The sequence below is a fragment of the Sarcophilus harrisii genome, chromosome 5 (assembly GCF_902635505.1).
Source record: "Sarcophilus harrisii chromosome 5, mSarHar1.11, whole genome shotgun sequence".
Taxonomy (NCBI): domain Eukaryota; kingdom Metazoa; phylum Chordata; class Mammalia; order Dasyuromorphia; family Dasyuridae; genus Sarcophilus; species Sarcophilus harrisii.
In genome coordinates, this window is record NC_045430.1 from 34,634,155 (window position 1) to 34,645,148 (window position 10,994).

The 10,994-nt window shown below is 34.3% G+C and overlaps 1 long non-coding RNA gene across 1 annotated transcript; it reads right to left on the reverse strand.

Annotated features, from left to right (window-relative positions):
• Window positions 1–666: 666 nt before the first annotated feature.
• LOC116419256 lies at window positions 667–10,526 on the reverse strand. The gene is made up of 3 exons (XR_004229516.1): window positions 9,988–10,526; window positions 2,342–2,580; window positions 667–1,149 (listed from the first exon to the last, which is right to left on the reverse strand). It is a non-coding gene; the product is annotated as an uncharacterized LOC116419256 (long non-coding RNA).
• Between the last annotated feature and the right edge of the window lie 468 nt (window positions 10,527–10,994).

The window sequence follows — 10,994 nt, forward strand, 5'->3', positions numbered from 1 at the left end:
TCCCTGTTTTCACCATCCCTGGTTTAGCTATCAGCACCATATCTGTGTCATAAAAGGAATTTGGTAGGACTCCTAGTTTATATAGTATTTGAATTAGTTCTTTAAATATTTGGTAGAATTCACATGTAAATCCATCTGGCCCTTGAGATTTTTTCTTAGGGAATTGATTAATAGCTTGTTCTATTTCTTTTTTTCAAGTGGGACTCCTTAAATAATTTATTTCCTCTTCTGTTAATCTTGGCAATCTATATTTTTGTAGGAACTCCTCCATTTCACTTAGATGATCTAATTTATTGACATATAGAGTTGGTCAAAATAACTCTAAATTATTGCTCTAATTTCCTCTTCATTGGTGGAAAATTCTCCCTTTTCATTTTTGAGACTAACAATGATTTACTTCTTTCCTCAAAATTAACTAAATCAATCAAATTAACTAAAGGTTTATTTATTTTGTTTTTTTAAAAAAAACAACTCTTAATTTTTATTTATTAATTCAATAGTTTCCTTACATTTAAAATTTTAATCTCCCCTTTTATTTTCAGAATTTCAAATTTGATATTCAATTGGGGACTTTTTGATTTGTTCTTTCTCTAGCTTTTTTAGTTGCAAGCTCAATTCATCGATCTTCTCTTTCTCTATTTTATAGTGACTTGATTTTTTTTTAAATGTTCTAAAAGCACTGAATTGGAGAGAAACATCCACCATATGGCGCTGAACTTCCTTGTTTCGATTGCACCCGATAAGCACTGAGGGAGAATGATGTGTGATTCAAAATCACAGGTGAGCATGTTAAAATTTATTTGAATTTCTCTTTCCATCAAAATGCTGGCCTAAGATAATACTTGTAGTTTCCAATGTTTGATGCTATAATGAAAATGCACTGTTTTCAGTCTTTCCTTATGAAAAGGTATAAGAACACATTAATCTCCACAGTATCTAGCAGATGCTGAATGTATGTCAAATGAATGAAAAAAAAAACACATTAATCACTTCCCAGCCCCCCCAGTTGAAGATGACATAACTATGTCATTAGCACTTGCAAGGCAGTTAGTGGCATGGCTGGGAATGGACTAAGAACTCAAATCTTCCCTCTGACGTTGATGAACTGTGTGATCCATTAACCTTTTATCAGCTTCAGGTTTCTCATCTCTAAAATAGGATAAATAATTGTATTTAACTTAAAGGATTTTTTGAAATTGAATGAGTTAATACTAAAGCAAACACTTTGCAAAACAATGCACGGTATTATAATATTACTATTATCAATGTTTTATCATTATAGGCTAGTTACTATTATCATTATTATTATTATTATTCACATGATCATCATTATTATATAGAAATTTTTACTAAGTACCAGGCTCTGGAGATATAAATACAAAAATGAAATAATCTCTATCTATAAAGAGTTTTTGTGCTAATAGGAGAGGGAGCAGTAATAGAAAGTAATTACAGGATATATATCCCTAAAAAGTACATGGAGATTTGGAGGTTAGGGAGGAACACTAAAAACTGGAGTTGAGGGATGGGAATCAGGAAATGTCAGTTGGGTTGACCTCTTTTATCCTAGCAAAACTCTGGAAGGGCAGATGTAAATTAAATTAGTCCATTTTTACAAATAAGAGTGAGATTAACGGAGGTCAAGATATTGATCAAGTATCTGAAGAAAGATTTGAATTCAGTTCTTATTCAAATTCTGGGTCTCTCCTCTGTACCATCTAGCTTTCTAATTAATCAATCATTGAGAAAATATTTATTGAACACTAGTCACTGATGAAACAAGCTAAAAATCACATCTGCTCCAGGAATTTATATTCTATAATGGGAGGAGGATGTTCAAAATATTCACAGATAAGTCATTCCATTACCCAATATCTACACAGATAAAGTACAATATAATGTTCCAAAAGCAGCTAGGTGGAGCAGTGGATAGAGTGCCATGCCTAGAATCAGAACTTTATTTTTTTTTTACATGGTGAATTTTCTCTGGTACATCTGCCCTCTGATGTTCTGCAGATGGCCAAGCACTAAGAGCCTCCCAAGAACAGAGATGGGAGGTGAAATATCTTATGGGAGAAACAGCAAAGAGGTCAATTTCATTTGATTATATGATAAATCAAAGGGATCATACATAATAAGTCTTGAAAAATAGATCAGAAGGGGCTTTAAATGTCAAGCAAAAGAGTTTTAAGAGGATGAAATAAGCCCTGCTTATAAAAATTTCTATTTCAGGGGCATCTAAATGCATTTACTGGCTGTGTGTTCCCAGTGAAGACATTTAACCTCAACTGCCTTTAAATTCATACTTATTGATGCTACTAAGCTCAAGATTTTCACCAACCTCAGTCTCTCCTGTACTTGAAATTACAAATCTGCATCATCAGGCTCAATATGGGATTTTCAGTGTTATCCTGTTCCAAAAGCAGGTAGGTGGAGAAGTGGATAGAGTACCATGCCTAGAATTAGGACTTTTTTTTTTTCCACATGGAGAATTTTCTCTGGTACATCTGCCCTCTGATGTTCTGCAGATGACCAAGAAGTAAGAGCATCCCCAGGAACAGAGATGGGAGGTGAGATATCCTATAGGAAAAACAGCAAAGAGGTCAGTTTCATTTGATTATATGATAAATGAAAGAGATCATGCATAATAATTAAAATTACTTTTTTTAATTTTTAAAAATTAAATTAAAAATAACTTAAATTTATACTTTTTGTGCCCTGAGCTTACTGTATACATTTAGTTTCTAATATTCTTTCTCTTCCTTCCTCCCCTCCCTCCTTCCCTCCTTTCTTTCCTCCCTCCTTTCCTTCCTTCCTCCTCCCTTCCTCCCTTCCTTTCCTTCCTTCCCTCCTTCCTTCCTTTACTCTCTCCCTCCTTCCCTTCCTTCCTTCCTTCCTTCCTTCCTTCCTTCCTTCCTTCCTTCCTTCCTTTCCTTCCTTCCTTCCTTCTTTCCTTCCTTCCTTCTTTCATAGCATCAACAGTCAAAATTCTGAAGGTATTCAGTGCACTTATGGCACTTTCCTTAAATACCTCCTAGAGTGCCCTATCTTGTCTGAGTTCCTTATGTTTCTGGATCTTTTCTATGCTTTTTCAGTACCCCTTCTTAAAAAAAAAGTTAATTTGTACCTAAAACTTTGATTTGATTCAATTCAAAACTATTTCCTTAACATCTTCTATCCATATAGGATAAACAAAAACCTGTTTTTGTTCTCCTAAAGACTCTATTTTCTGTTCCTGAAAGTGCAAACTAGCTCATCAAAAACTTAATCCATTCTGATGTGTTAATATCATGATATTAAATGGAAAAATATAGATAGCTTCCACTTCTTTTCTTTCTTATATATACATTTTATCAGTATTCTTCTGGAGACAATATGCTTGTCCCCACCCTCACATGGAGATTCTTCCTTAAGTCAAGTATTTTATCTGGAAAGAGAGAAAATAACACAGAAGCCATCAATCCTCATTAAAGTTCTAGTCAGTGTCTATTGGGAAGAAGGGATGGGTGAAGATGGAGTATCACTCCTTTCCCCCAGGAACAAAGATTAAAGTCAAGTTTGAATTTTTGTTCCTTCTTCCACTTTCACCCAAAGCATTTTCCCTGTGGAAATGTTTTTCTAGAAGGTACAATGGAATACGGGTAGTATAGTCTTCATGTTAAGACTCCAAAGGGAAAGAGTATTTAAATATAAGTTTCTGCAGGGGATACTCTCTTCCAAGATAAATGCTGATAATGGCTCTACTGATTTCCTGCTCAGGAGAACCAAGATGCTCCACCTGTGCCTTTTCTGTGTCCTTCAATTTCCTCCATTCAAAAAAAAAAAAAAGTTAATTTATATTTAAACCTTTGATTTAATTCAATTTGAAACCATTTATGGTTTCATTATGAAATGACTCAATCCCTTCTAATCCATCTGTGCCAGAATATCTAGTTCAGACCTTGTTTTGTTTTGTTTTTTTTAAATTTAATTATACATAGATTTTAACATGTTTAACATATTTTGAATTGCTTGCCATCTGGTGGGGGAGGTAAGGAGAAGGAGGAGAAAATCTGAAATACAAACCTATGCAAGGGTCAATGTTGTCAAATTATTAGTGCATATATTTTAAAAATAAAAAGCTTTATTAAAGAAAAAATAAAATAAAAAATAAGTTATAAATTTCTTTTTGGTAACAAATATGATTTGAAAGTAGAAGATTTTTATGATTGCAGTCACTACTCTTCCTGAAGCTAGAATGAAGACTGGGCAGAAATGTGACCTCTTCTATATGCTTGGCCTAGGTTTAGGGGACACTTTGGGGTGAAAAGGAGAATGAAAATTGGAATGTAAGGACACAGAAAGCTTCCATAAGCTGTACCACATTTTATCTTGTGTAGTGCTCTAGCTCCAAGACTGGCAAAGGCCTTAAGAGCAACACTGTCCTACTGCTGAAAAATATTTGCCAATGCAACATTTTTCACTTACCTTTCTTGGTTTATTATACACCTTAAACACTAATAAATTCTTTTAAAGCTCATGAACTATAGCCTGGATTGTCTGCGAGTTTATGCATATGTTTAAAATTGCTGAAGTTTTTCTCTCTTTAGAAAGAGTTAACTCCTGCCATTTGCTCTAAAACAACCTCCTAGCTAGCATCAGGCTGTGAGGGGCCTAGTTCTTATATCCTCCACTTTGCTGACCAACTCCAGTTTCACTCTGTTCACTTCCTAATGGGCCATGGGAGATTGGCTACAATAATGGAAGTTAAAATAACTAAAGTCATCCTCCTCTATCACTTGCAACAAATTTAAGGATATAGCTGGGTTTGGAAGAGGAGGCTAAATCTTGGGAGATAAGGTTCCTTTCAATAATAAATTCCACTTCTCACTTTCAAAAACAAACAAAAAACAACAAAAACAATTACTTTATTTTATATCTCTCTAATTAATAGTGATTTGGAGTGAAAGCTACCCACTTATATAATTTGTTAGGTGAGAAAAAGTTCTTCTTTTCATAACATTTAATAATCCGTTTTCTATTTATCTGTAAAGAAAACCTTTATCAGAAAAAGTTATTGAATATATACATACATATACATATGCATGTATATATATACACACATATACATATGCATGTATATATATATATATTATATATATATATATATATATACACATATATACATTTTATTCAGTTAAACTCCTTCTCTTCTCATTTTAACTGCATTGGTTTTAACCTTTTGAAAAAAAAATTTATGCAATCAAATCTGTCCATTGTTATTGTCCAAATTTAATGCCATTTCTACATATTCTGTGAGCAAAGCATACACAAGTGCACATAGTCATCCCTCCCCAATACTCACACACACAGAGCAAGGTATAAGGTTCTGGAATAGATGCAAAGTTAAGACCAAATATTTGTCCTACAGGAACTTCCAATGTACATAAAACACTTCTTCTTAGAGGTAGCCCTGCTAGTCTGCTTACTGACAGGTTAATTAGTCCTTATATACTGAATAATAGAGAGTGGTATATACAACAGTACTGTCAAACTCAAATAGAAATGCATTCCTAACTTAGAAAATCACAAATGAACATTATGTTTTATTGTGGCATCTAAGTGACAATAGATAAGAGTTCTGGGCTTGGAATCAGCAAAATCCCTCTTGGTGAGTTCAAATCCTGCCTCAGACACTTAATAGCTGTGTAATCCTGGACAAGTTTTTTTACCTTGTTTGCCTTCATTTCCTGAAATGAAAAAGGAAAGGTCATGAAGAATTGGGCGTGATTGAAAAATGAACAACAAATTAAGGTTCCTTGTATTTTTATTTATTTTGTTAAACATTTCTCCAATTACATTTTAACCTGATTTGGGGTTCCCAACCTCAGAATTTGACACCTCTGGTGAATAGTATTCATCTATGCTAAAGTTTTGTGTGACTAGGACAATAAGGACTCATTTACTGCCTTGATTTATTTTCTCAGTTTCTTATTTGAGTAGCTTAGTGTACCATTATCTTGCCTAGCCTTTTATTCTAGCTACTTCAAGATCTCCTCATGGCAAAACCCACTCTGCTGCTTCTCTTTGGCTCAAGACTACAGCATCTACTTCCAAGTGACCTACCAGTACTGGCTCCTGTTTGGTTTCCATAAACAGTTCTCTTTCCTCCCCTAACCCTGGTAACCATTTGGCAGTCGAGGGCTCTCCTCTGCCAGTACCTAGCCAGCTTGCATCCCCACCCACACCCATTAGTGGCAATTGAGTTCTAATGTAGAAAATTAAGACAGCCTAGAAGCTTAGCCTCCTGCCTTACAACAAAAGGGAACAAAGCAATTCAGTACTATTTTAATAATGGAAATTACTTTTTTGTTGTAGTTTGCTTGCATTTTGTTTTCCTTCTCATTTTTTTTCCTTTTTTGATCTGATTTTTCTTGTGCAGTATGGTAATTGTGGAAAAATATATAGTGAGAAAATTGCATGTTTCATATATTAGATTACTTGTCATCTAGAATAGGGGATGGGGGAGAAGGAAGGGAAAAAATTTTAGAACACAAGGTTTTGCAAAATATTGAAAATCACCTATACATATGTTTTGAAAATAAAAGGCTTTAATTTTTTAAAAGTTGAAAAAAATAATGGGAATAGTGCATCAGCAAAGCTTACTTCTGCCTGTCTTGCTCTTTTAAAAGTTTTAATCTTATAAATAATGCATCACAATACCTTTTGAGCCTCAATTACTGCTACTCAGCACTTTGGTGGTACAATATTGCATAGGATATGGGAAAGTTTGACCTCTAATATTGACATAGAAAGTTCTGTCTTAAAAGGCTGGAATTCAAAAGTAAGATTCCATTATCCTTCTCTAGCTTATGCATCTCAATGAAATAATGGTCAAGAAATAATAGAGCAGAGGAAAGAAAATGAGCCTGAATCTGTGGTCATATTGATGCAGGGAACTTCCATGTAAGGATAATCCCTCTTCTAATAGAGGTTGCTACCTTCTTTACACCTTGTGCACACAGAGAGTTACCCAGAGTCCTGGGTGAAAGCTTTAGTGGTCTTTTCATTCTTGACAACTTATGGCCTTAAGAGATCTGTCTAGAGAACTATTAATCACCACGCTAAACTAGATAACCATTGTCTTATCGATTCCGCTTAGTTAGCACCTTTTAAGAATTCTTGTTTCAAGTACAGAGTTCTGGCCCATAACAATGAATGGGATTAACTCTCCCATAAAATGGAAGTAAATTGCAGACTAGATTTAAAAATGGAATTTTAAAATATGCTATTTACAAGAAACACAATTGACACAAAAACCCATGCAAGAGTAAAGGTTAAAGGCTACAACAGCATTTATTATGCTTCAGCTGAAGTTTAAAAAAAAAAAAAAGCAGAGGTAGCAATTCATATCTCAGATAAAGCAAAAGTAAAAATGAATTTAATTAAAAGAGAAATGGAAGGAAACTACATCTTGTTAAAGAGTAGTATTGATGCTAAATATTTATGCACCAAGTGGTAGAACATCCACATTCTTAAGAAGTTGTCAGTTATAGGAAGAACTGGAGAGAAAAACTATATTAGTTGGAGGACTTCAACCTCCCCCTCTCAGAGATGAATCTAACCACAAAGAAATAAATTAGGGAGGTTAATACAATCCTAGAAAACTTAGATATGATAAGAAAAAATTGAATAGGGACAGAAAGGAATACTCCATTTTCTCTTCATTGATTTAATCTTACAACAAATAATGGTTCCCTAGTGATATAATGATTGACTTATATTCAGTATGATGAATGGATTTAACTGTAATAGAGCCTATAAACAGGGAGGGACTCAGAGACACATTCCCGTTGTCCATCTTTGTAGTGGCTGGAAGCTGAAGCACAAGCCCTCGGGGCATCTCACACCACTGTGGTGGCAGGCTCTCTTCCTTCCCTTCTCCACTGAAACCAAGCCTCTGGAAGGGCTTTCTTGTCCCAGGCAAGGAGATAATAAAGAATTTGGACTTTAACATCTGGCTATTCTTGTGGTGATTAATCTCTGAAATGAAGGCTGGTTCAGAGACCTCCAGAAAACCAATGAGAACACAACCATTCATATCCGCACTTATGATTACCAGTTACGTATTTCTCTCCATCCTATTTTCTCTCCTGTAAATATTTCCGTTCTTCCTTTCCACCCTGTTCCTCTTCTGTGTTTTGTTTCTAACCCACTCAGCCCTCTACTTGCCATTTTATCACTCCTCCTTTTTCATACCCCTAAGTGTTTCTGCCCTCTCTTCTATTCACCCCCTCCTTTTTCTTTCTTTCTTTTTTTTGAATATCCTGCAACTTTACTAAAGCTGTGAATTATTCTGAATAGGTTTTTGGATGATTTTCCAGGATTCTCTAAGTATATCATCATATAATCTGCAAAGAATGATAGTTTTATCTCCTCATTGCCTATACAAATTTCTTTTTTCTTATTACTAAAACCAAGATTTCTAGTACAATGGTATATGCTAGTGGTGATAATGAGCATCCTTTTTTCATCTGTGATCTTATTAGGAATGTGTACAGCTTCTCTCCATTACAAATAATGCTTGCTGTTGATTTTAGATGGATACTGCTTATTAATTCCAGGAAAGTTCCTTTTATCCATATGCTCCCTAGTGATTTTTTAATGGGAATGGGTGCTATATTGTGTCAAAAGCTTTTTCTGCATCTATTGAGATTATAATATGATTTCTGTTGGTTTTGTTATTGATATGGTTGATTATGGTAATAGCTTTCTTGATATTGAACCAGCTCTGCATTTCTGATATAAATCTCACTTGGTCATAGTGTATTATCCTATCAATATGTTGTAATCTCTTTGCTAAAATTTTATTTAAAATTTTTGTATTAATATCCATTAATGGTATGTTCTGTAATTTCTTTCTCTGTTTTGACTCTTCTTGGTTTAGTTATCAGTACCATATTTATTTCATAGAAGGAATTTGGTAGAACTTATTTACCTATTTTTCCAAATAATTTACTTAGTGTTGGAATTCATTGTTCATTAAATGTTTGGCAGAATTCACTTGTGAATCCATTTGGCCCTGAAGATTTTTTTCTTTTTTGATTTCTTTTTCTAAGATGGGACTGTTTAAGTAATTTATTTCCTCTTCTATTAATCTAGGGAATTTGCATTTTTGTAAATATTCATCCATTTCAATTAGATTGTCAGATTTTCTGCCATAGAATTGAGAAAATAACTCCTAATTATTGCTTTTATTTCTTTTTCATTGGTAGTAAGTTCACCCTTTTCATTTTTGATTCTAGTTATTTTTCTTCATTTCCTTTTTCTAATCTAATTAACCAAAGGTTTATCTATTTTGTTAGCTTTTTCATAAAACTATCTCAGTTTTATTGATGAGTTCAATAGTTTTTTTTTTTTTCGTTTCAATTCTATTATTCTCTTCTGTGAGTTACAAAATTTTAATTTGATGTTTAGTTAGGTATTTTTAATTTGTTCTTTTTAAAAACTTTTTTAGTTGTATGAGCAATTCATTGATCTCTTTATTTTATTCATCTCGCTATTTAGAGGTATAAAATTTCCCCTAACAACTGCTTTAACTGTATCCCATAAATTTCAGTATGTTGTCTCATTATTGTCATTCTCTTGGATGAAATTATGGATTGTTTGTTACTTGTTTGACCCACTCATTTTTAGAATTAGATTATTTCATTTCCCATTGGTTTTTAGTCTATCTTTCCCTGGCCCTTTATTGAATATAATTTTTATTGTACTGTGATCCCAAAAGGAAGCATTTAGTATTTCTGCTTTTCTGCATTTGATTGTGAGGTTTTTATGGTCAAGTTTTCCTGTAGGTGCCATGTACCATGGAGAAAAAAGGTGTATTCCTTTCTGTCTCTATTCTATTTTCTCCAGAGGTCTATCATATCTAGATTTTCTAGGATTCTATTAACCTCCATACACATACATACACACACACACACACATATATATCTTCCCCCCATTTACCTTTGTATACTTCTCTGGAGTCCTGTGTTTGAAGATCAAATGTTGTTTAGTTCGGGTTTTTCAATAGAAATGATTGAAACTCTCTAACTTCAGTGAAGATCCATCTCCTCTGAAAAATGCTGCTCAGTCATAGTAGTTTAGTCTTTGTGTAACCTCAGGGTCCTTTGCCTTTTAGAATATGGTGTTCCAGACCTCAGATACTTTGTTACAGAAGCTGCCAGATCCTGAGTAACTCTGACTGTTGCTCCTTGATACTTAAATTGCTTTTTTCTGGTAGCTTGCAGTATTTTTGCTTTGAGATTATACTTCTGGAGTTTTGCAACAATGTTCCTTGTGGACATTCTTTCAGTGACTATTTCCCCCTTTGCTTCTAATATATCAAGGCTGCTTTTTTTGGTAAATGACCTTCAGGTAAACCAATAATTTTTTTGAGATTTCTTCTGTGGACAACTGTCCTCAACTGAGTTGGTCTTCTCTGTCACCATAGTAGTCTGCTTTGGTTAAAGTTCTTTTGTTTATTGCTCATTTTATTTTCTTCTTTTTTATGTTCTCTTTTGTGCCTTTTATGGTTGAGCTTGGTTCTCTTTTGTGCTTTTTATGGTTGAGCTTGGTTCCTGAGGTAAAGGGGGAACTCTCCAAAGCTTCTTGTGCAAGTTCTGAGCCTTGGCTTTGAGCATAGAGACCTTTTGTAGTTAATAGTTTACTCACATCCGGGAATGGCTTTATTTGTTCTTTCCAGAAAACAGCCTGGTTTCCCAGGATTTACTTTCTGAGCTTGGACTGGAGGCTGCCACACTGGTCTGCTCTGCTACTGAGCCAGGACTGATGGTCTCAGAGTTGCTCATCTGCTGTGATTGAGATTCTCTCACTGGCTTTCCCAGCCAGCATAGGAGCTGGGCTGAACACCCCTTTCCTCTTAGTGAGACTGGCTTTTCTTGGAGTCTTTCCAATCTATCTTGAGCTGGAGAGTGATTTATTTCCATGAGACTGTTCAGAGGCTTAGTTTT